Raw genomic sequence first — 26,523 nt, forward strand, 5'->3', positions numbered from 1 at the left:
TGGAATGCCCTTGGGTTTGGAGGGCTCAGATTAGGAGGGTTGGACAGGGTTACTGTGAGGTGCAAGGGAACACAGTGAGATGCCTTTGCCTGGAATCCAATCAAGTGAGTCATGGATGTTTAGTATCATTGTAGTTATACTGATGCTTTATATGTATACAGCACTTTTCCTCTCCAAAACTCCCAGGATCAGGAATCCAGGACTGGGGTGGGTAGTGAGCTGTGCATCAGGAAATTAACAAAAGGGGACCTGGTATGTGGACGACAGGAACATTAGCTGGAATAATTCTCCTTTGTTTTTGGCTGGCCTCCTCCAGGCCAAATAGGGCTATCACAGGGAGCCTGGCAGAAGGAATGGAATCAAGCAAAGGAAAAATTAGACTGAATATGTGAAAGAAGAGATCTGTTACACAGAGGCATCATTTCCCCGAGGGTAGGAGTGGAAGCCACATCATTTGGGATATTTCAAATTATTCTGGATAAAGTGCTAGGAAATAAACTGCAGAAAACCATCCCATCCTGGGGAAAGGATGAGTAACTAGACCATTTCTAATGGGTCTGATGTCTCTAGCATCTCTGGCCTCAGCAATAAGAATACTGACCTAGGGAGCTTTAACAGCACCATGCTATAACTAATCAGCTTCAGTGTGGTGTAGTGGGAGGGTTAAAGTCAAACTAAAAGGCTAAAGGGCTAAAGTCAAGTCGAGTAAGTGCTACTCTTCCAACATTTGCATTTCTTTCCTCCAATGCAATTGTTATCTTTCTCCATTGGGGGGCAGATTTTACCAGCAAATTTTTTGGATTATTAGCTGCATGGAAGAAAACACCTTTTATTGAAAAAGTCACTAAGGCAACAACTTGATGTGCAAACCTTAATGTTGGGTGCAAGGTCCGGGGTATAAAATTATGACATTCACTATGGGCTTCTATGATTTGGTTTTCTCCCAAACCTTTTAGAACTGTCTGTAACTGGCCTTTGTGAGGCAAAACTCTGCTGCAGGGCTGGTTAGTTCATGAAAGATTCTTTCCTATGTCGAAGAATCCGTCATTATTGTTAATCCCCAAAGTGCTGTAGGGTTAACATGGTGTTTGACCAAGTGCTTAAAAAGACAAGGCGACAGATTTGCAAAAGTGCTCAGCTCCCAGTTAGGAATCTAAATCTAGTGAACAGATTTCCAAAAGGGCTCAGCAGCTCCCACTCAGAACAACAACTCAGGGTACTGTGCCCTTCTCAGAATCTCCCATTTAGATGCCCAACTGGGAGCTGTGGTCTTTGGAGAATCTGGTCCCACTTTTGGGTGCTGAGCATTTTTGAAAATCTGAGCCAAGGTTCCAACAATTTTATAGTCTAACTAGGAGAGTGGCCCAAGTTTTAAAAGTACTGAGCCACCACAAACTCCACTGCAGTCAATGAGAGCTGCCGGTGCCTTTGAAAATCAGGCCATTGCAACTCAGGAGGGGGGGACAAAATCAAACACACGGCGGTACAGAGGCAGCACAGATGATGAGCTGAGTGTGGGAAGGTGTCTTGGGAGACTGGAGGAGGAGCAGGGCGCTTGGAATAACCAGATGGTGATGTGCTGACCCCAACCAGCCCATAAATCAAAGGGGCTTGTGACAGTAACCTCAGCTGGCCTGGTGGTGAGCTCAGTGGAATAAATGTCCAATTTGTTATGATCTCATAGGGTGAGTTTAATTCCTGATGTTTGAAATATATATTTTTAAAATTAATTTCTGGTGAAAGGTCCCAGATTGACAGCCCTGGAGTAAGGCCCATCTCTTAGTAATACACACAGCATGTCCGGCATAAGCAGCTTCGAGGCAGGTGTCCTCCACACTTCTCTGTCATGTGCTTCTAGGCTCCCCAAACCTGGGGACCCTCTCTAGCTCTGAATGGCAAAGTTGGGTCTCCATGTTCTTGGCCTTGCTGCTGAGACTGAGGTTGGCAGTTTTGCCCCATGGGTACCATTCAGCTAGAACTGGACAATACTTTTATTATATGAAATTACAGATATTTATTGTAGTCTCTAACACCTCATCAGTGGGGAGCACTTTGAAAATTAGCATGGTAGTTTGGACTCTAAAAATGTTGTAATTCTCCAAGCCTCAGGGGAAAAGACAGAACTTCCATCGTACCTCTGGGATGGTCACCTGTGTGTCAGTGAAACAAAGGACAAGTGAATGTTAAATATAGGGACATAGTTTGTTCCTGAGAGACAGCAACCCACAATGTGTTATTCATGTTGCAAAATCATGCACCCCACTAAAAGCACAGATTTGTGTCACAAGGCAGGATCCTGTGCATGGTTACTGCTGAAATACAGAACAAACTGAGAGCTCTTAGTCATGTCACATAATGGAAGGTGCTCAGATACTACTGTGATGTGGGCAATATAAGAACCTGTACAGAATGCAATAGAAAGTACACTCCACAGCGTTGCCAACTCTCACTATTTTGTCATGAGTCTCACAATATTTGGTGTTTTTCTTAAAGCCCTAGTTCCTGGATTCATGTGAATAGGTGAGAATCTCAGCTTTTATTTAAAAAAAATTTAAGTTTAATGGATATGACCCAAGTGCACTCTGAGGGCTCAGAAACAAATAAAATGAACCCAAAACTTAAAAAAAAGAAAAAAGATTTGCAAACTATTCTCATAATTTTTGAGACCAGATTCATGATTTTTTAACTCTGGGGTTGACGAATCTAAGACCCCTATTACCCATGGAGAAGGGGGTGGGAAAGAGGAAGGGAGGCACTGGGTTTAGGGAGCTGATTTGCCTTTGGTTGCTTCAGAGAGCAATCAGTGTGCTTGTGGCTGGCTCTTTCAAAGCAAGCTTTCAGGGGTGCAATGCTTGAGGTCTCCAGGAGATGGCACATCCCTTTTCTTCTCCTCTTCTCTATTGTCTTCCCCTGGCTGCATCGCTTTCTCTCTCTCTTTCTGTGCCTAGTTCGCTTTGCTCTGTGGGGATTTTGCAGTCTGATGGCTTCACCCCTTCCTGCCATCTACCATCCGAGGAGGGACGCTTTTCTGCATTTACTCCTTTGATTTTATCTGTCCCACAGATGCACAAGCATCTATTCTGGACAAGATCACACTGAGGATTTTTGGAAGAACCATCCACAGGAGGAAGAGGGGTGTGTGTGTGTGTGAAAGACTCAGAGGGAGGAAGAGTAAGAGGGAGCACACAAAATAATACACGTGCACTATTTTCACAGCCCAGGAAATCGCAGTGCGAACATCAGGTAAGAAACTGACCAGCGGCTGCTCTCGGGAGTGGAACTGGGCTGGAGGGGGGACGTGAAATTGACTCGGAGCTGTTTGACATTGATTAGGCAGAGCCTGGGATTAACATGGGGAAGGAATTTCCCGTTTGAAAAAATGGAAACATTGAAGGTGCAACAATACAGGGAGAAGGAAAAGGTTCTTCCACTGCAGTCCCAGCCCTAGATATAATGTAGCAGCAAAAGCCAGAAGTCGGTAGCAGGTTGCTGGAGGAGGGGGGCTGTTGACTGATCCCAACTGCAGGGGAATGTTTGTGGGGTGCAAGGCAAATCCTTGGTTTATTTTAACCTCCTTTCCTAGCTGCAGGGCGTTCTGAGATGGTTATTTCAAATAAGTGAAACCGGTTTTTATTTTAATCTCCCCCCCCACCCTTCCCCTTTTGGAGTAGCGGGGAGCGGGTCTTTCAGTGGATTTAACATGTGACTAAATGGCCAGGATCTCCTTGGAGACATTTGTTTTGCATTCCAGCCTCCTTCCAAGGCTCTTTCTGCTCCCAGCAGAAAGAAGGGAGACCGGGCCACAAAAAATAAATACATTTCACAACAAAGCAGAGCGGATCCTGGTATCTTCCCCTCTGCTGTGACTTTTCCAGTTGGCAGGATTGAGAAAATGTTTCCTCCTTTGTTAAGATTTTTCTTTTTCCTATTTGCAAGCAATAAAACAAGCCTCCAAGGAGTGGGAAAGTGCATGGCGGCCTTGAAAGAGGTTTAGGATTTGGGATCTGTTCCTGTATGTGATTATATTTTTTAAAAGGTGATGTGCAAACACCAGGGGAATTCGGCCCCCAGTAGGGAACTTGTAGAGTTCCATTCCTTCTTGAAGTCTCCCATTGGTTAACGACACTCGTTTCTGTGTTTATTTTCATTCTGGTCCCCTGTTGCGTGACAAGACTGTTTGTATATTACATTTAAGGGAGACATAAGGAACTTATTTATGCATTGTATGTATAGACTGCTTTATCTGTAATGTATATGGATCCTACTGTAAGCCTGGTTAAAATGATAATCAGCATAGCAAAATCCATAATGAAAGAGACACTCTTGCTTTTTTCCTCGTAAAAAAAATCATACCTGCCCTATTAAGAGAAAGTTTTGGTGCTAAATTGGATCATATACAGAGTTATTATGATTCATTTCCTGTGTGCAGTCCAAAAAAATCAAGCCCAGCCTCTCCCCCCTCTCCCCCCCGGAACTGTAAACCCTAAAAATAATAGCAAAATAAAACAGGATTTTGGGAGAGCTGGATAGTGCACTAAATAATCGAATCGAATGAAAACAAAATGTTGGAACTTGACCATTAAGTGTACAGTCAGCCTGAAAAAGTTGCATTATTTTTATTAGCCAGACAATACAGCAATCTGCATCAAATTATAAAGTTGCCTGTCAGCAAAGATCTTAGTGGTAGAGAGATCAAGCTCTAGATTTTCTGTTCTATTCCATGATGTCAATCTCCCCCTGCTGCTCCAGATTTCTGCTGGGTTGGAGCAGGGTGTATATATGTGTTTCTCCTAACTCACAAGGGGCATAGATCAGATTCCTTGTGCTGCTCGACAGGGCTCCTGTTCTTAGCCTGGGGAAGGAATGTGTGTATGTGTGTGTTAGATATTGCATTTTTAAAAAGAAGGCACTTGTCATTTTATTGATCATGTCACAGTAAACTGTGATGTTTTCCTGCTTTTGGAAAGGAATATCCTAGGCCCTGCTCTTGCAAATTCTTATGTATATGCTTAATGGTAAGCACCAGGGTTTAATGGGGCTATTCATGTGCAGAAAGGTAAGCATGCGCTTAACTGTTTGCAGGAGCTATGCTATAGCAAGCTGATATCAGTGTGATCCGATAAATACAACCTTGCTTTTTAATATCAACCGCAGTGTAGCTATTCAAGAGAGAAAAAATGTGATTGGCAAACCAGGCTTTCTAGCCCCACCAATATAACAGGGCAGATGAACACTCATTAGCCACCTTACTGTGAATGAATAATGTTAAACAAAAGGCAAAGTGGGATCAGGGAGAACATCAGCAGAGCTTCTGGGTCCTAAAAGTGTCTGCCTTTGGCCTTGTACTTCTGTGGGCAGCCAGTAGAACAGACCCCCCCCCCCTTCATATGTTTATAGATAAATAGATCAAGTTTGTGTGTATAATCTGAATACCGGTAATGGATACATTTGTGTGTGTGTGTGTCACTGTACCGTGTGCTCCCATCAGCTCCATACATGTAGTGGGCCAGATACTCCCAGGGTGTTGTGCAGAGTTCCTGGGGCAGCAGATAGGGGTAGGGGTAGGGGTGGGGGCTGTAACAGTAGATAGCCAGGCAGCCTCACCCTCCTTACAGGGAGCATGGAGTATGCTAATGCAATGTACCATCTCAGCAGCCTCCCCTGGTGGGATAGGCAGGGTTCTATGGGGCACCAGCTGTGAGCTAAGGATCTCCCTGGCAGAAGCCCAGAGGCTGGGGGTAGTAGGGTCCTGCCCTCCTTTGGGATGAAGCCCCCTGTAATTTACCTATGTCAGCATCAGTGCATCTGGCCCTGTGTGTGCACACATAATACAGAGTCCCTCTAGGCCTGCTCTCCTCTCACTTACACCAGTCTTGATCAGGAGTAACCAGTTTGAAACTGAGATGAAAATCCTCACTGTTATACACAGAGTGGGCCTGAAAGTGTTAGGAGATGGTCCCACTTACAGACCGGAAGGCGGATTTTCCTCTTATTTACCCTTGATGTCAATCGGGTATAGCTGCATCAAAGCCATGGAGTCACTGGTGTAAATGAAAGGAGAGCGACCCCCTGATTGGTTTCTAGCAGCTCCGTTTGGTCTGCACTTGGCGCAGCATTGCTGATGCATAACAATGTGTGTCCAGTCCTTGGCCAGGTTGCTCGGTCTGACTTAGGCCTGGGATGTCTGAAGGCACGTGGGGATTGTGCAGGGTCCTTGCCACTGCAGCCACCATCAAACCCAAGAGAATCATGAATGGTTTAATTGTTGAGCATTCTCCAGCTGATTTCTGCTGCAAGAATGAATGTGCCAGGGAGAGGTTGACTAGCGCTGTACAAGCAGGAAATGGAGATTGGAGAACAGCTGAAGGGACTGTCTCTGTAACTGTGGTTTAAACTTGGCTTCAGCTGATTTTTCTCACACTCTTGCCGTGACTAGATCTGTCTGGGTCTAGCTGTGCCACCCAGCTTCAAAATTCCCTTTCCCAGGCCCTTACCCTGGCACCGTGCTAACTGCACAGGCCTTTCCCCAGGGCTGCAGAGGGGCGATGGTATTTGCAGAAACTTGGAGAGGGGCGGGGGGGGGGGGCAGAGAGGGAAGGAAGGAGTACTGGCCAACTCCTACATCACTTTCAGTGCTGCCCAGCGGTAGTTCCTCTGTGGGATGCCGCAGGCTGCTCTGTGAGGTGACTCTATAACCCAGGCAGAGAGGATAAAACAATCATTTCATTGGCAATGGGCTTGTGTTACTGGGGGGTGGGGCGAGATTTTGCAAGTACCTTTTTCTTCAAGGGTTGTGGGATGCTTTATTTGGGGAGAAAGAACTCCACCTGCATAAGGACTGCAGCTGTAGATTCACCTTACAGGGGTGATCCAGGAGGATCCACCAGATAGTGACTTCCAATGCAAGCTCCTTCACAGGATACATTGTCCTTGCTAGAAGTGTGTAGGAAAGGATCAGACATCCAAAGGCAAGGAGGCACAGCGAGCTCCAGAGGGGAGCCAGGGAGATAGAGATTATGTTTATAAAGAGGAGAGAATTCACTCTCATTTGTGCTCAGGGAGAGGGAGGAGCAGGCCTGAGAAGCATAAAGCACCAGCCTTCACCTTGTGGGCTGCAGGTTCTATCTATCCTACAGCACCGAGTCTGAGTAGCCTCATTCCCAGCAGCAGACAGTAAACGCTGTCCCCAGGGCCTAGTACTGGCAGAGTCAGTAACTGCAAGTGCACCAGAGTCCAGGCATGAGTCAGTCCTGTCTTGCTCAGAGCTGCCAAGGTTTCAAACCCCTTGTAGGGGAGGGAACAGGCCTGCAAGGTGCACCCAGTTTGCAGCTGCTGCTTGTGTCAGGTGAGCTCTTCTGGCTCTTCCTGGATGCCTGTTCTTAATCGGCACCTGTTACCGTGTGGTGCTGGATCAGCTATGTAAACATGCTTCTGGAGGGGGGTGTAGCCCAGATAGCTAATGCAACTGCTTGGGAGCTGTTTACAGTTCAATGGCTAATAGCCTTTCTGTCCTAAGCACCTCCTGAACATTCAAGGACTCGGCTCTATCAAAATCCAGAGGGGCTCTGAGAAGGGATACAAGACTGCTGAGGGCTGCAGAGAGTGGAAATACCATTGGGGTATGTGTATGTGTGCAGACAGCCACACGTAGATCTGATTTATTAAGAGTAATTAGGGGTAAGGGTGACTATTGATGTATCAGAACCCAGCAGCCAACGTGCTGAGCTCCTCTGACAATCTGTCCATACACATCACAATCGCAGCTGAGCTGTCTTGAAAATCCCAATCTGATTTTGAGTGCTGATCACTTGAGAATCTGGCCCAGAGCTCTTTTGAGCCTCTGCCCCCTGGATGTGCCCTTTGCCTGAGGCCACGGTCGAGGGAAGGGGCCTTCCCCAGCTGTATGAATTGACATATGCCGTGGAGCTACAAACCAAACCGAAACCCTTGCACAGGAAATGGAAGTGGGTGCGTTGCAGAAGGTTCTGGCTTATCGTGGGCTTTCAGACACCAAGTGTCATTGCAGCACCAGTGCACTTGAGGACAGAGATGAGAGACCGCCAATGTATAGAAAATGTGGAAAGGGGGAGAAGGCCCCGTTTCTGCTGATTCTAGCCAGGCCTGCCCCATGACAGATTGGACACCTTTGAGGTCTTGACGTGTCACGTTTGCACGATGTGCCACCAGGCTCCTGGGGCTGATGTACCCCAGTGTAAATGGAGGCTATGTAAGTTAAGGTGAAGTCACGGCTCCTCTTTTGCACTTGCTCCCTTCCTTGCAAGGGTGCAGAGTCAAACTGGGGGGAAGGGAGGTTCAGAGGGAAATGGGCTTCGCCTGATCCCCATCGTACTAATGAGGGGCTTGGCAAATGGTCCCCTCCTCGGCACTCTCTCCTAGGCTGCAGTAACCTGATCGCTATGCAGCAGCATCTCCCTAATGCAAGATTAGGTTCCCCCGTGCTTCCCATCCTGCTCAGCACATTGCACCTTGCACCTGTCTGTGCAGCATTCTGCACCAGTGCAGCGCAGAACTGACCTTACCGGAGCTGAGTGGGTGGGCAGAACATCCAACATTCCCAAGAAGCCCCCCAGCCCACCGAACAGTAGGTGAGATGGCCCTCTGTCTAGAGATATAGGTTTGAAGGCCAGAAGGGATCTTTCTGATAATCTAGTCTGACTTCCCGCATAACCCAGACCAGAGAACCTCCTGCAGTGACTCCCACATCCAGCCCATACCTTGTGATTGAGCTAGAGCATGATTTTTGAGAAAGGAGTCTTGTCTTGACTGAAAGCCTTCCAGCGATGGGGCCCGGAAGTTGTGTCTTCTATTAGTTACAGTGGTAGGTGGCATAAGCCCCCATCTGTGCTACAAAATTGAGAGACCTCGTAGTTAGAACTTAGTAGGGTCTCCCCTGAGTGACTGACCTAAACCATATGATGGACCCTCACCACAGCAGGAGGTGGGAGACTTGGACCGAACGTGGGGCTATATATAAATATAAACCCTGCTCCACCTGCCTAGTCACAATTGCCCCTCACTCTGCTTTCAGGCTTGTTTGGCTTTGATCACAGGGAGCTGCTCAGTTGCAAGGCCACTGGGCGATGCAGAGTCCAATCCAGATGTGCTGGAAGCCTCCCATCTCTGTCTATCCATCGCTCAGGGGTTTCCCGTCCTGTCCTCACCAGCTACCCACCTTCCCGCAGCAGGATTTCCTCCCGAGGGTGGAAATGCGTAGAGAAATGATGGAAGAGCCTGTGTCATCAGCAGCTCCACATCCTGCCTGCCTGATCCAGAGGGCCTCGGACTGAATTGGACTCAGCACCGCTATTAATAGGAAACATCGTGCCTTAAAGAGGAAGAAACACATAATGCTCCAGATTGGAGGAAAACTGCTCTCTATTCCCCGGGCACCTTCCCGTCAGTGTGCATATATAGCGCAATGCAGGAGAATATCTGGATTGCTTTAGCATAGCACAGTTCCCAACGGAAAGGTCTGATCCTGCTCGATGTCAGCACTCACAATGCCTCGTGGCTTCAGAGGGAGCTCTACACCTTGCCGGATAGCACACAAAGGCCTCCGGCTCATGGCAGGGAGTCTAAAGCCATGGGCCAAGATTTCCAAAGGGCAGCTAGTGGTTTTGGGTGCTCCACCTGAGACCATTTAAAGGAGCCTGATTTTCAAGGTGCTGATCACCTGCCCTCTGCAAATCAGGTCTGTTATAAGGTGTCACAAGTGGGGTCCTGAAAATCCCTGGTCACTTTTGAAAAGTAGGCCAGAGTATGTAGGGCAGAGGGAAAAGGTGTCAGGGACACAGGTGGGTCAGGGGATGGCTGCTAAGGCTGGATCTATTCCACACTCACGTGAGCCTCTGAAATGTTGTCGTAATTCATCGATTCAGAAGGTTTCCTGCAGTCCACAGAGAGATGTTGCCACAGTGGCAATTAGCACCTAGATAGCTGCAGTGATCAGTGCTGTTTAAATAGCTCTGATAGAAACTGACATGAGGCAGGTGGCCCTGTTGCAGATCCTGTTAGTTTCACTGTTGGAGAGGGATTGTGCTGGGCAGGGCCGTTAGAAATCTACAATCATGCATTCATTGATCAGTGGACACAGTCAGAATAATTGAAGCCAGAGCACTGTCCAGTAACATGGGCCCCACACACCAACTGGGGAAAAATGGTTTGTACAACTGGTCATTGGGGTTTGCAAAATCTAAGTTCTATTGTACGTACCAACAGCCACCCTATGCGTTTTCAGTGTAACGGTGCTCATCTCAGAGAAATAGCTCTGTGTAGCGAAGCCCGTTGGCAACAACCAGCTGCAGGCAGGCCCATCTCTGATCCAGTTTTGAACAGGGGCTTACCACTGAGACGTTCTGGGGAGTAGCTGGCCCCGAGGGGTGGTCAGGAGTGTACAATTTGTTGGGAGGAGAGCTGCTCGGAATTTCTTTTTTGCTGCCAAAAGTCTGGACCGAAAGGAAAATTCTTTCCTCTCCACTGACATTTTTCTCTCACATTTTGGTGTTTTCATTGAAAACTGATTTGTATTCTTTGTTTAAAATTTTGGTTGCCAGAAGCGGAAATGTTTCTATATTTGGGTTTTTGTTTTTTAAAAAAACTGAAAGACTTGAAAAATGTCAGTGAAAACCCAAGAATGGACAATTTTTAGGGTGAAATTCTCCTTTTTGTTGCAAAGGCCGTTTTCTGTTCAGTATTCGGATGGAGAATTTTTGACCAGCTCCACCCCCAAGTCCTCCAGATGTTGTTGTTATTGTCCGGGGCCCCCTTCATGTAGTTCAAATCATTCCTTACACTGGATGTTCCTTAGACTCCCTCTCTTTGCTCTCCCCATTCAGGGCCTGACCCAAAGCCCATCAATGGAAATTTTTCTTTTGCCTTCCATGGGTTTTGGATCAGGCCTTCATTTCCTCTCACCTTCCTGCCCCCCTCCCCGACTCCCTCTGTCTCTCTCCCTCCCACCCCACCCTCACAGTACACCTCTTTTTGAGCCAGAGGTGCAACTTTTCCATGTGTTACCAATACATAGGGTGACCAGATAGCAACTGTGAAAAAACAGGACCAGGGGTGGGGGGTAATAGGTGTCTATATAAGAAAAAGTCCCCGAAAACGGGACTATCCCTTTAAAAACGGGACATCTGGTCACCCTACCAATACATGCATCCCACTCTCGGTTGCAGATGAAATGCAGGGAGTATGTAAGCAAAGGCCACCTGGGCACTGAGTGCTTGCCCTGCTAAACCACACTCACGTTAAACTACGGGCCTGGATACATCTCTTCCTTGAAAGCTCCTGCTATTTATTTGTTTATTTCCTTGCTTGAGGGGACATTCCGGCAGGAGGTCTGTGAGCTGCTCCTAGGGTGTTCAGATGTCCCGATTTTATAGGGACAATCCCAATTTTTGCGTCTTTTTCTTATATAGGCTCCTATTATCCCCCACGCCGTGTCCCGATTTTTCACATTTGTTGTCTGGTCACCCTAGCTGCTCTGGCTGTAGCAGACTGCTCTGTACAAGTCAGATCCCCCTCTCAAGGTGCTGTCCCTGTCCTGTGGCTTTTCCCACAGGGCTTCGCCTTGATCTATGCTTAAGGCACCAGGCTAGGTCTCAGGAAATCTGTGGTCACTTCCTGGCTCTGCCTGTGTGACCAGTTAGCCTTTGCTTCAGTTCCCCATTTGCAGAATGGGGAGAATTACCCTTCTTTTCTCCCAGCCTGTGTCTACTTTGATTCTAAGCTGTGGGACAGGGACTGCTTCTTACTATGCATTTGTGTAGTGCCTAGCACACTGGGGCCCTGTTCTCAGGTGGGGTCTTTACGTGCTACGCCACTCCTGTAATACAAATAATATGACTACTAGTGTCTGTCCCACGTGAACCTAAGGTTATCTCGCATTCCCAAGCCCCAGAGATGCTGAATCAGATCCGGAGCAGGAAGGTATGGGAAATGCTGCCTATGCTAAAGGAGCAAATCCCAGCAGGTTTAGCTGGGTCCTTCACTTCGGGTACAGATGGTTGTGAATCTAAATGCCCTCCACCTTGGAGGGAGTTTGGAGCTGCTCTTTGGCTTACAGCCCCATCACTAACTCTGAGTCTCTATCCCATGTCAGGGTTCTCTGGCTGGTGGAGAGGCGTTGTGTTCCTGCTTGCTCTGCTCCTTCGCCATTCTCCAGTTATTCATATTACAAGAGACTCTAGAGACTGGAACCCCATTGTGCAAGGTGCTGTACATGCACACAGTAAGAGGCAGTCCCTGCTCTGAACAGCTTACAATCTAGATAGATGAGCCAGACCAAGGAAGCATTCCCTCTACACACACGCGCAACGTCACAGGTTAGGTACCGAGAGGTGAAGTGACTTGCCCAAGATCACAAAGTGAGCAAGTGGCAGAGCTGGGACTAGAATGTAGCTCTCCTGCCTCCCAGCCTGGTGCTCTATCCACTGGGCCATACTGCCTGCGAGAGGCCTGCCCTGGGAATGACCCTTATAGATGCAGTAGCCAAGGCAGAATGCCGCCAGCTCCAAGCTGCTGGCTGGGAATGAGGCTGCGCGGATGCAGTTCAGGTGGGTGTTGTAGGATAGCTGGAAGCTGGAGCCTGATGGAAAAGGCACTGGACTTCACCTTTCTCAGGCTTGCTCCTCCCTCTGTCTGGTTATAAATGGGTGTGAATTGTCCCCTCTTTATAGGCATAGCCTCCATCTCCCTGACTCCCACAGGCCTCCCTCCGGGGCCTGCTCTGCCTCCTTGACCTTGGATGTTTGATGCCTTCTCAGATGCTTCAAACGTTTCTGCCTCTGAACAGCAGCTGTGGGAGAGGGGAAAGCCCACGTTGCACATCGCTCTGCAAGCATCCGGGGGCTCTCTCCAGGCAGATGTGCCTGCATTGACTCCCCCTTCCTAGCTAAGCCAACATGAGCATCGTCTCCCAGTCCCTACACCAGAGCCTCCATCCGCTGTATGTGCTGCATCTGCTCCAGGGCTGAGCAAGAGGCGTGGGGACTCGCTAGAGAGTTCACTCTGCTGTGAATTCCCACAGATTTTTGCACAATTTTCTGCTTGGTTTCCCTTGTCCCTCCCCGGAGTGGAGCAGGTGGTGTTCAGCTGCTGGGAGCGGAGCGGGCACACAGCAGGCTGTTCGCATTTGGGCTGGTTTAACCCTTAACGTGTGCAGATGCATGTCTGTGTACCAGATGGGTGACACCCATCCTCATCCCCCACCCCCTCTGATGCTCATCTCTTTGGACAGGGTTAAACTCATCCTCCCTGGTTCTGTGCTGTCTGACCAGGAGCTGGGTTGCTTGGTAAACCGGATAATGTCACTCCGGTTGCGATCCTACCTCTGCCCTTCTGGCTTTGCTGCTATTCCAGGGACGCAGCTATGTGTTGCCCCCCCCGGCCCCCTTCCCCCCCGTGGCATCTCTGTAATCCCCACTGGAAGGCAGACATGCCATGGCATACAATGGGATCACTAATGCAGCAGGTGCAGCTAGCAGGGTGTAAAGAAAGGCTGAAAGAGAACAAAAGTGTCTCTCCAGTCCTTTTAAAATTGTACCTGCCATTGACCTGGCCCCATGCGCTTGGATACTATAGGTGGGGGGGGGGAATAGAAAGTCCTGAAATAGAGAGCGTGAACACAATATCTTTGGTGGGATAACAGCTCCTAATGCTTTGTTACGATGCACCCACATTCCAACCACAGACAGCAACTATGAGGGGGAAAGTGGCTCCTGGTTGGGCTGATTGATAGCAAAAGGGAGCAGGAGAGGAAAATCAAAGTGAACGTCGAACAGGCCATAGGTCTAAAGAAATGGGGTGATTCTGGACTTTGGTGATGGGGATTTAGAACCATTTACCAGTAGGTCGCTGGTTTGAATCCAGGATCATGTTGGTGGCAAGCAAAATTATTTCCATCGGATAACTGTGGGGTGAGCCATCTGGAATCAGCTTTGCAGGTGTCGGTCCAATTCCCATCTTCACAACCCCCCTGCCCCCGAATTTCTAATAAGTACATTATGGAACCAAAGCCACTGCCATGACTGCTGGCCGCGGAGGGAGCACGTCCCTCTTGGTCATTTTCCCCGGCAGTGCAAGGCGCAGGCGTATTGGCAGAAGGCGGTGTGGGGGAAGTTTGCCTTGCAGCCATCTGTGCTGTACCGGAGGATAGCTAAGCAATGGTTCTCAACCAGGGGTAAGTGTACCCCTGGGGTACACAGAGGTCTTCCGGGGGTACATCAACTCCTCATCTAAGTATTTGCCAGGCTACATAAAAAGCATTAGCAAAGTCAGTACAAACAAACATTTCATACAGACAATGACTTGTTTATACTGCTCTGTATACTATACACTGCAATGTAAGTACAATATTTATATTCCAGTTGATTTATTTTGTAATTACATGGTAAAAATGAGCAAATCAGCAATTTTTCAGTACTAGTGTACTGTGACACTTTTGTATTTTTATGTCTGATTTTGTAAGCAAGTAGTTTTTATGTGAGGTGAAACTTGGAGGTACGCAAGACAAATCAGACTCCAGAAAGGGGTACAGTCATCTGGAAAGGTTGAGAGCCACTGGTCTAGAGGATGTCAGTACCCAGGGCTGCAGATCTGGGACCTCTAATCAGCATGAAATGATTTCTCTGTAAATCTCCTTGCAGGACATGTGGGAGAGGACTGACTCTTCTGAGACACCCAAGATGTAGAAAGAAAATGCTCCTGTTGGAGCGTGTGTGTGTGTGTGTGTGTGTGTGAGACAGAGAGAGAAAGAGAGAGAGAGGAGTGGGGTGTGTGGTGGTGAACTTTCCCCTCCGTGTGTCTGAAAGGCCTGCTGCTCCAAGCCATAGGGCTGCCTCCTTGTGCATCACACCAGCTGTGCAAAGCAATCAGTTCAGCCATGCATAGCAAAGAGAAAAGGGGGCTGGGCCTTTCTTCCCCCCCACCGCCCCGTTAGATTTTCAGCATGGTTCTGTCTGCCTCACTGCCTCCCCACCAAGCCCCTCTGCCTATGCCCTTGGTCAACCCTTGAGGGTATCTGTCTGTTAATTTACAGTATCATGTGTGCTAGGAGGAATCCATCTGCACGCAAGGGGATGGGGGTGGGGTCTGGATGGTCCCCTGTGACGCGGCGCTGGGTGGCCAAACATTGCTGTAGATCTGGGTGAACCATGAGCAGCGAACAGCTCATTAGACAATTCCTCAGCCCCTTGCTCCATTCGCTAATTACCTACAAACAGACTTAGGGTCAGATTTTCAAAAGGGCTCAGCCCCCAGCAGCTCCCGCTGAGGACAATGGAGAATCCACCCACCCCCTGACCCGTGCACAGCGAGAACAATGCGGGCTGCTGAGGGCTGCACTCTTTGGAAAATCTAACCACTTGATTTTGATGCCACAAATGGTTCATGCCGATGGGTTTCAGTCTCGGAGTCGCTATTCGCTGCCTAAATCACATGGTATGGTCTCCGCTCCTTGGATTAGACATTTCTACCAATAATAGCAACCTCCCCAGTTGCACTGGATAGGATAAAAAATAGATATCCTCATGCTTCAGGGCTAAACTGACCACTAACTGAGTGGGGTCAGGAAGAAACTTCCCATCTGGGCAATAAGAAGAAAAGGAGGACTTGTGGCATCTTAGAGACTAACCATTTTATTTGAGCATAAGCTTTCGTGAGCTACAGCTCACTTCATCAGATGCATGAAAGCTTATGCTCAAATAAATTGGTTAGTCTCTAAGGTGCCACAAGTACTCCTTTTCTTTCTGCGAATACAGACTAACACGGCTGCTACTCTGAAACCTGTCATCTGGGCAGTCTATTCCCTAATGCTCCATGAAGAGGTTTCATGAACAGCTGGTGCTGGGCACTATCAGAGGCAGATACTGGACTGCATGAATCATGGTCCTGATCCAGCATGGCAACGTTATGGGCCTGATCCAAAGCTTGTTGATGTTGATAATGGAAAGACTTCATTGGATCACTTAATCAGGTCCTATTTATGTAGCAGCCCTGTTGGGGGAAGTTCACTTGTAATAGAAAGGCCAGTAATAATAAACGCATCCCTGCCCTGTGCATTCTGTGGCAGGCCTGTAATGGGCCAGATGGGAGGGCTGAGTTTGTATTCTCTGACTGGCAGACAGAGTTTTCATATTTTGGGGATCCCTTGGGCTGGAAAGGAAAAGTCCCCATTAACTGCACTTCGGCAGCAGCATCCACTTTGCTTTCAGTGCCCTTGGTTTTTGCTTCTCAACCTGTTGTTGTGTTCAACAGAGGCTGGTGCTGGAAATGAAATTTCCCTTCCCTTGGGCAAAAAACCGTCAAACACTTAGGTCTCGATCCTTCTCTATTAAAATCAGTGAAAGGGTTGGTTGTTTTTTCCCGTTGACTCAAATGAGATGGGGATCAAGCCCACACTTTTCTAGCCTGGCAGCAGGTGCGCTTCGTCCGAAGGGTACCAGGTATGGTTATTGGCCCAGCACTTAGGTGTGTTTCAGTTATTGTATATGAAATAATAATAATACCTACTGCTTACCAAGCATTTTTCATCCATAGATCTCAAAGCACGTTAGTATCAATATCCCCATTGTATAACTGGGGAAATTAGCTGTAAGCTCTTCCGGGCACGGACTGGTCCTAGCGTGATGGTGCCCCAGTGCTGAGTGGAATGTTTGTTATGTGCTATTTTGTATTGCACTCAATCAAGGAATTGTAAGTGACACCAGTTCATTCCAGTTTAACAACCCGCTCATAAATATACATGTTCAGTAGCTTCGAAACCTCAGTAAACAAGTTATTCTTCATAATCAGCTGGTACTTAACAAACAACTGCCTTTTATAGCATAACAAAGAGCCTTACACCTGCTCTCTATACATATTTTGTACTGGTAGAACTATTAGCGAGGATGATTTTTATTTAGTTAGTTAGTTAGTTTTTTAACTGGAATAGTTATCAGTACAGCCCCTAGGGAGGACGCTGCTACACGATTAGAAAGATGCCTCATACCAGCATAGCTCATTCCGCTTCCTGTACAGGAATAAGCTATACTGGTAAATGCTTTTTTATGCCAGTAGAATTGCATCCACGCTCAGGGAATTGTATTGCTTTAACTACACCAGCGTAGTTGAAGCGGTACAACTTCTGCATGCCGACAAGCTATGATAGACTTAGTTTAAAGCTCCAATGAGTAATTCCTCCCCATCACCCCCACCACCCCGGTGGCCCAGAGCAATTGCATTTGAATTGCAGTAAGAATTCTAAACATGAACGGCCAAATTCATCCTAGATACAAATGAACAGAACTCCATTAAGGTCCCTGGAGTTGCACTAGTTCACACCAGGACTGGATTTGATTCAAAATGTTTAAAACCCAAATCAACGTAAACATGTTTTACAATTTTTCAGAAGGGTTTTATTGTTATCGTTCAATCGTTTATTGTAATCGTTAATTGTCATTGTTCAATTAAAATCCCATATGTTTGTTTTCAGACTCAATGCTGCTGTTGAAAACCACGAAAATCCAGGCCTTGAAAGATGGGATTTTGAAACCCCACACTAAAGTCTCCCATTCCTCTCCCTTTTCCTGAGCCTGATCTGTTTAACCATGTATCTTTCCAGGGGTTAAATCTACCTGTGGGTCTCTTCAAAAATGCCATTGGCCATTCTCTCATGGTTACACAGGAAAGTGCATTTTAAGCTCTTTTTATTGGCCTTCTGGGCTTTGAGCCTTTAGGGTTCATGTTTTCAAGATCTTCCTCACAACCAGGAGGGCTAGGAGCTCCCTTTTCCGCTAAATGATAGCTGAGAGTCTCACCTAAATCACATGACTCCGGGCACTGAGGATTTAAGAGAAATACCAACTATTGCAGGAGTCATGATAAAATCATGAGAGTTGGCAACACTAAATTTGGAGACCTTCGACCGGGGTCCTAAGATGCTGAACTTGCAAAGCACTTGGGCGTGCGCTTAATTTTAAGCATGCAAGTAATTCTACTGAAGCCCAATCTGACCCCTCATTGCTATGCTTTGTGGGCTCAGGGCCTTGCTCCTGCTAACAGGCTTGGTTTGTACGACACCATCTTAATGAACATTTGCAACATGCTTTGTTCATGTGAAGAGCTGGATAGCAGCATGGGCTAGTTTGTCTTTATCTCCCAGTAGTCTTTCGTCAGAGAAAGTTTAGGACTAGACCCTCATGGGGCATCTCAGTAACGCTGTGCTTGTGCTGCTGATATGAGATTCAAACCTAGTCGCTGGGCTTGGCTCTGAGCTGCGGATGCCGAGAAGGAAATGGGGTTAAACTTTAACCATAAGACGTGGGAGGGATTTCAGTGCACAGGAGTGAATTTCACCCTAAGTACCTATCCCTTCTCAGCCAGGCCACAGGCCTGCATGGTAATATGCAAGCACTGGGGAGTAATTCTTTGGGAGGGGGCACAGAAAGTGTTGATTTAAAGACTCTCCTAGATCTGACGTGACCCTGACAAATGCTAGGAAATTCAAAGTCAGAAATCTAGTCTTTTATTGTTATTTTCTTTTATGGAGGAAAAAATTGTTCTTCTCTGTTCCTTTGCAGTTTGGTTCCAGCTCCTTTCACTCCTAGGCTGAGACCTCACCAGCCAGATTTCAGACCTATGTAATTTTTTAAATAGCTTTTTGGGAGGAGAGAGAGTTTCTAATGGAAATGCAGACGGATGCTTGCCTAACTGGCAAAGAATAAGCAAGGCAAATGACAGGCTTTTTCAGCAGAGCTGAGACTTGGAGAGAACAAATGGAAATGGGAGGTGGAAAAAGACCTATTAGATTTTCTAGCCCATCACTTCGGCAGTGCAGAACTTGATTGAATCTCTAAGGCATTGGCTTTCCATGGGGGGCAAGCAGGGGAGTTAGTGGAGGAGGAGCCAGCTCCCATGTCTAATGGAAGCCTATCTAGGGCCACCTTCTTTTAAACAATGAGATCTACCCCTATGCAGAGGGCTTTGCTCGCACAAGACTGAAGCACCACTATGCTGAACACTTTACTGGTTCTTAGGCCTCACTCTGGCCCTCTGTGCAGGGGTGAATTTCACCGGCTCATGGTTGGCTTTTGAAAGCAGCCCTCAAATACTTCATTCTGCTGTCTGTACTTTGGAAATCTGGAAAAAGACAGGTTTCAGAGTAGCAGCCGTGTTAGTCTGTATTCACAAAAAGAAAAGGAGTACTTGTGGCACCTTAGAGACTAACCAATTGGAAAAAAACAACAACCCCAAACCCTTCAGTTTGGGTCCGTAGAAATGTTTCTGTAATTTTGAAATGTTTCATTTTATTCGATAACTTTTTATTTAGATTTTTTGGATGTTATAATTACCTTAAATTTCAAAACAAAAAGTCATTTGGAACCAGAAGACTGGACTTTTTCATTATATTCATAGATTCCAGGGCCTGGAGGGACTGGTGTCATCATCTCGTCAGATTCCCTGAAGAACACAGGCCAGGGGACTTGCTCAAAACAATCCCTTTTTGAACTAAATAATTCCAGACTGAAACACTTGGACAATTTCAAAATGTTTTGCAAAAACATTTTCAAGTCAAAAAATTCACCAGAACTGACCCTTTCCTGTGAAAAGTTTCGGTTTTGATGAATCAGCATTTTCGGATGGAAAAACGTGTTGTCAAAAAATTTCCCAACTAGCTCTGCCCCAGAGCAATGTATGAAACAGGAGAGGGGGCCATATGTTTCTGCTGTGAGGGCAGGTGTGACTGGGTTGAACCCACCTTGCTTCTTTCAGCAATGTCTCCTCTCTTGATTCTTTTTGTGAGATCTCACTGGACCTGATCTGAAGGCCAATGAAGCCACTGGGAGTTTTTCCCACTGAGTGCAGTGGGCTTTGGATCAGTCCCCCCAGATTTGTCCCATACTGCTAGGCCTGTGCCGGGCGTCTTCAGATAAATACTAAGCACTGCTTTAGCTGCGGTCTGGAGGGTGACCAGGAAAGATGCTGAGGCAACCAGAACACAGATGGTGTTAGAACAGTTTTTTGTCTGGCTTTTCAGTTCCCTTTATCCTCTGCTGTTGCCCACACACATGTGCATGTTGCTTTATACAGGGCTCCTCTCACAGAACGGCAGACACTCTTACACTGATCTTACTGACCCGGCTCTGCATTTGCTTATGACTCGGCAGCAGAGGAAAGCTGCTACACAAACTATTTTAAGAAGGCATCCGTAGAAAGCCACTGGAGTCTGAGGAGCTGGGGGGTACGGTCTTGGTTATGTCACATCCCACACGATCCTCTTCATGGCCAGGTTACTGGCTGCAGGAGGAAGTTTATTCTGCATGTGGCATGGCCTAGCTCTATGATTTCAAGTGGGTTTCTCGAGGGGTTGCTGTTCTCTCCCCTGCTTCAACACCACGTCGAAGTGCAGGCAGTTCATCGCTGCACCTGGCTGTGACTCAGAGGACCGCTCCAGGCAGGTTTTAGCCCTGACTTTCTGACCACTGTATCCCACTGTCCCCTGCATAGTCATTCACACTGTGCTTTGCCTGTAGCATATGTGCCTGATGGGTGCCACCCCACAGCCTGGGAGGAGGGCGGGCCGCGTGTGTAATGAGATCATGCTCGTCCTCCAGGAGCCCTTACCTGACAGCTCTACAACTATTTGCATGAAGAGACTACCTGTAGTCAGTGCTCGATTTGTAAGGAAAGAGGTGCCAGGGCTCATGCAATTAGGTGCTGGGGCTCAAGTCATTTTTTTACATTCATAACTGATGCTGCAAGCCCAGAGGTGCCGGGGCTCTGAACTGCCCAGCCCAGAGGTGCCGGGGCTCTGAACTGCCCAGCCCAGAGGTGCCGGGGCTCTGAACTGCCCAGCCCAGAGGTGCCGGGGCTCTGAACTGCCAAGCCCAGAGGTGCCGGGGCTCTGAACTGCCCAGCCCAGAGGTGCCGGGGCTCTGAACTGCCCAGCCCAGAGGTGCCAGGGCTCTGAACTGCCAAGCCCAGAGGAGCCGGGGCTCAGCCCTGCTGATAGTGTAACATCTCCCTCTCTGCTACACACCAATTATGAAGGTTCCTTTACCTCCCCACTCACCCAGGATACAACTGATAGCGAAAGCTGATGGAGTTTTGCCCATCTCTTATTCAGATCAGCATCCAGACTCCTGGCTGCTCATCTGACACTTCTGAGCCTGGCCCGCTTCCTGTTTCAGAAATGTTCAACTACAGTTGGCTGAGAAGATGTTATTTTCCTGTGAAAAACAGGGACAAAACAGACTTTTTTGGGTCAACATTTTTCTTTGAATTTTTTTCAGGTTTTCACCCAAAAACTCAAAAGGCTGAATTGTTCTTCGCTATAAAATTGAAAACGTTTCAGTTGCCAAAGCTCCAGAATGTTCCATATTCCAGAGCTGGCAGCTGGACTCCTGTGTCCAGTTCTGGTGCCCACAAGTGAAGAAGGAGGTTGATAAACTGAAGAGGGGTCAGAGAAGAGCCATGAGAATGATTAAGAAAACCTGCCTTACAGTGATGGCCTCAAAGACTCAATCAATTTAGTTTAACAAAAAGAAGATTTAAGGAGTGACTTGATTAGTCTATGACTATCTGCCTGGGGAACAAATATTTCATAATGGGCCCTTCGATCTAGTAGAGGAAAGTACAACATGAGCCAGTGGCGGGAAATGGAAGCTAGACATGTTCAGACTGGAAATAAGGCATACATTTTTAACGGGGAGAGTAATTAACCACTGAAGCAATTTACAAAGAGTTGTGGTGGATTCTCCCTCGCCGGCAATTTTTAAATCAAGATTGGAGGTTTTTCTAAAAGTTCTGCTCTTGGTATTATTGTGGGGCAGGTCTCTGGCCTGTGTCCTGCAGGAGGTGAGACTAGATGACCACAATGGTCCCTGCTGGCCTTGGCATCTAGAAATCTGTGATTTCGGTTTTTTGACAACCCCCTCTCTCCCCAAATTGTCAACCGAAATGGAAAATTTTCATAGTGAACTTTTGTTTTGTGGAAAAGCCGTTTTCCATTTAAAAACAATATGACAGAAAATGTCTGAGCAGCTCTGCACTCAGCGGCACGTTATGGAAAGAAAGGACTCTGGCACGTGGGCGGCAGAGGGAACAAACAGACTCTCTGAAACTCATGCAGCGATGGGATAATCTAGCGCCTGTGTGTTGGGAAACAAGCCCTCCGTCAGGAGCAGGCGGTGCCTAGCTCTGTGTCACTGACTAGCTCACTTCGCCTGTGTAGCCCACTCCCACGCTGGCAAAGGTGTTGCGGTTTCAATATCGCTGTTGTCATCGGTTCTCATTACCTGCCTGATTTTGATAGACCTCTTCAGTGGCATGGCGTTACCACAGGCCTCGGCAGGCTGTGGAAACTGAACTCCGCTCTGACACCCTGCGGGGGTCCTTCCGGCTCAGGGCTGAGCCGCACAGGACAGGCCCCGCATGTCAGGGAGGCTCGCAGTATCCGCACTCTAGATAAATGACAGTTGCGGTGGCTGAATGCCCCTCCGCACCCCTTAGCTGTCCTCACAGTAGGAGTGAACTGCAAACGGCAGCCCAGGCAGGGCTTCACAGCGTCGTTGGCACCTCTCATGCTGTAGTCATGTGTCTGTGGGCTTCTTTGTTTAGGCCACAGGGAAGGCTGACCACCCGGGGTCAGCTCAGCGCGGTGCCGGCTGGCCACCGATAACTCAGTGGAAATCCTGCTGGAGCGTCACTCACCACAGCAAGGGATCTTGTGGGGACAGGGCAGGCTTGTCTGCCACCCAGGGAAGGCTTATGTACGTGCCCAGGAAGCTGCTTTGCTCAGCCCGCGTCCGTTGCAGGGCACTGAGAAGCAGGGTCCAGGAAGGGGAATGAGGCTGGGTGTGTGTATTTTACCTGGGAGTCTGCACATGCTCTTCCTTTTCTTTCTCCCTCTCTTTATAGCCCTTCTCTCCTTCTCTTCTTCTCTCATCTCGGTGCACCCGCCTGCCTCATAGGACAGCACAGACGACACTGAGCTGCCACCAGGACGGGTTCTCCCCGCCCCCCCCACACCTATTCCACTTTCTTTGCTGCAACTCTTCATTCCAAGCTTCCCCCTGACCAGAGTTTGCAAGGCCTGAAATTCAGACCATGTCCCTGGACTGCTCCCACGTATCCCTGATACCTTGGGCATATGGTCGCTGCCATTGCCAGATTTCCCCTCCTCCACCTCTGGTTGCTTTTCAGGAGCTCTAAGAGGAGTATTTCCAAGATGTGACTTCACCGCTGTACTGGTGCGTCCAGAGGGAGACCTCTCCTAACCTCGTCCTCCCCGTCTGACGCAGGGTGTGAGATCATTTCAGTCACTGCTTTATATTTTTTGTTGGTTTTGTTTCCTGCTGACGTTTGGCCCCCTCTTCCCATTGCTGCTAATCGCTGGCTGGCTGGGTTTCTCTGGGCAGAGGGAGCGGTGCTGTGTTACTGCCTCCTATTCAGACGCTCCGAGCTTGGCACCCACAGAACGATGGCCGCTTTGTTTCCAATGCAGATGGCAGCCAGCCCCTTTTCTCAACGCAGTCTGTTCATGTTAAAGTGTGTGGCGCTCTGGTTGGCTAATGGGGAGCAGGCTCGGGAGCGGACCCCTCTCATTGAGAAGGGCATCCTGCACTGGACCGTTGGATCCCTTGAGCCTGATTCTCTTCTTAAATCATGAGTAACTCCACTGAAGTCAATGTAGTTACACCTACTGGAAGTGAAAGGAGAATTGGGCTTCTGTTCCTCCTAGAAACCCCATCAGCCTGAAAGACACTGTGACTCCATGATGCTGCCCTCTTCTCTTTCAGAGGGTGGGCCACATTTGCAGCAATGGAAAGCTGAGGTCCAGGTGCAAGACATGTGCATGCAATTAGCAAGATTGCACATGCAAGTGGCTCAGGTGCCTAATGCCCTACCTGCCTGTCGGCTCTGTTGCCTGATGTGTGTGTGGAATTGCATGTACATGTTTATGTGCGCGAGCCCGGAACAGGCCTTTGCCCTCTGAAGTGGAGCCGCTGGTATTTGATTTTACTGAATTACGCTGCAATGAGATTTTCAAGAAAATTTTTCCTCATGACCCTGAGGAGACCCAGGGAACAAAACATCAACCCTATGGGGTATGTAGCTGTGAGAAAGTGTCTTCCATACTACGGAACCATGGATTTGGAGATGGGGACCTGCTGGGCTTGCAATTGGGGAAACTGTAGGTGCTACATTCCCTCTATGCTGGGCTAATTAGCACCTCCAAAATGAAACTCATTGCTGTGGTGGTATACTGCGGGCCAATTTATAGGCAGCAGAAATGGGATGTAGTTAAAACTTGGATGATAGTGATGTAGAATGAAAACTCAGTATTGTTCCCAGGCTTCTGATGGGCACATTGCAATAAGAAGGCTGTCTGTCTGTCTGTCTCCAAAGTGGTCAGGGATTGGTCTCTTTTCAAATGACTTGCAGCGCTCTCTCACCCCATAATGAGCACCTCCACCTTCCAGTGGTTCCATCACCATGTCCTCAGAAAGGTGCTGGGGTGGTGTGGCAGGGACAGGGTGACACACAGGGGAATGCTCTCCCATCAGAACGTGCCCATCCCATGTTACCATCCAACTATCCAGGTCCCATTGGGTGGGGTGCGGAGTGACCATCCTGTGACTCACTGGCACACCCAGCCATGAAAGCGATGGTTAGCCATGAAAAGGGGCATAATATGTGCACGGATTTTATTCGCTGGAGTGACTCATCCAGAGGCTCAGATCTTTCAGTGATATGGTTTCCTATAATCCATGACAAAATAGTGTAACAGGTCCTAATTGTCCATGTACTCTACACCTTCATGGAAGCAGTGGAGACAGAATTCAGATCTCCTGTTCCAAAAGTACAGGGCCCTACTGCTTTCGCAAAAGGAGAATCTCTGTTAGCTAGCAGCAGTGTAAGGTTTATGACACACAATTGCTGATTCCATCCAGTAGAAGTTGTGTGGGCACACACTCTCTCTCTCTCTCTCTCACTCACATTCACTCTCTCTCTCTCCCAGTTGTAATGTATTATCTGCTTCTCCCCGTGCCCCAGAAATCAGGATAAAAGGAAAAATATCCAACTCTCCCTTTTCAAACTGTACTAACCTACCCGCAAATGCTGTTCCTTGCAGAGCTGTGAGAGTGTGGATAAAGAACAGCTCTATTTCATAGTAGTCTCTCTGTTAATGATCCTCTGCCTTTCCCCTTATGGAAATCAAGAGTTAGACTCCCTCGACTGGAGAGTGAAAATACTGACCTGGCCGTCAGCTCCAGGGATTAAAAAAGCCGGACGCCTGTGTCTCCCGAGGTTTGGTCTCACTCCATTCTGCTGTTTAACATCCATGTAGTTATTTATTTTGCTAAGAAGGGAAGAGGAGGTGAAATATCCTTCCTCTGAGCAATGTCGTGTTGGCCAGCAGAGACCTCAGCGGTCTGCACTTCTGAGACCAGAGTTCCAGGGCATCAGATCAGTTGGAGGAAAAGGGGAATCTGGCTCTGTGCTACAGAGTTCTGTGGTCACTGTGGTTTAGATGTTTTGGGCTGGGGCCAAGAAGGAGGAAGGTGGTTTGCATCTGACTTCCCCCCCGGCTCTTTCGCCTCCTTCTTTCACATCTGAACTTGGGAAAGTAATTTGTGTTTTCAAGGCTCTGCGATCCAAGGAGCACCTCGTGCAAACTGCTCAGCACACTTGGGAGCAGCCTGCATTAGCAACAGGCTTTGATTAGTCTTGGTTGACACAGAGCGCTGCAAGTGTGCTAGGTACATTCCAGCCAATACGGAGCCAATGAGCTGAGATCATTCAACCTGCCCTTAAAAAAAGTGGCACTGAGTACAACTGGGAACTGAGTGTCCAGATCCCACAGGTGGTTTTGAACAATTTCAGCCATGAGATTTCCCCCAGGCTGAAGGGTTGAGGTTAAGTCTAAAGTTACAGGACAGGATTCCCTGAGTGGCCATTGTGACTTGGTAGCAATGTACAGGGTGACGCAGGGGTAATTCAGGCCCACATTGTACATCGATTATAATGACTAATAGAAACCCTGCCAACCCAGAATCTCCTGTGGCCTTGTTACGTTTCCCTTCCATTGTAGCGGCTTTCTGTAACTGTGGGAGATCCGTGATTATCTAAGATGCTCAGGTAGCCTTCTACTCAGCCATTTCATCATTATTTGTATGGGGGGAGTGCGTGGGGGCCAAGTCTTCACTGCACAACAGGTGTGTTTTTACATCCAGGTAAAGGAGACCAGGGCTCTGGTAGTTTTTACCTCGATGTAGCTAGTTGAAGTCACCTCTATACCCTCCGTCTGGAGTTGGCCTCAGCTACCTTCGGTGAGGCAAAAACTATGTGCGCCTTGTCCCCACGGTAGGATTTTACATCGAGAGAACTCACAATGGAATAACGCACCGCCTGAGATCAGGGCCGCCTCATGCTGGGCACTGTGCAGAGTCATGGACCAATCCTGCCCCAAGGAGCTTGCAGCGGAGATGGAAATCCATTTGCAGTGGATAAGCAATA

General features: G+C 48.0%; 1 protein-coding gene across 1 annotated transcript in view; it reads left to right on the top strand.

Moving 5' to 3' along the window:
• Positions 1–2,926: 2,926 nt before the first annotated feature.
• The window catches only part of PIK3C2B (phosphatidylinositol-4-phosphate 3-kinase catalytic subunit type 2 beta), a 74,991-nt gene continuing 51,394 nt past the window's right edge, over positions 2,927–26,523 (top strand). Inside the window, exon 1 of the mRNA XM_084611468.1 lies at positions 2,927–3,243. The gene's annotated coding sequence lies outside the window, so the exon portion shown is untranslated. The remainder of the gene's footprint in view (positions 3,244–26,523) is intronic.

Source organism: Lepidochelys olivacea (assembly GCF_965140295.1).
Source record: "Lepidochelys olivacea isolate rLepOli2 genome assembly, chromosome: 21".
Lineage (NCBI taxonomy): Eukaryota > Metazoa > Chordata > Testudines > Cheloniidae > Lepidochelys > Lepidochelys olivacea.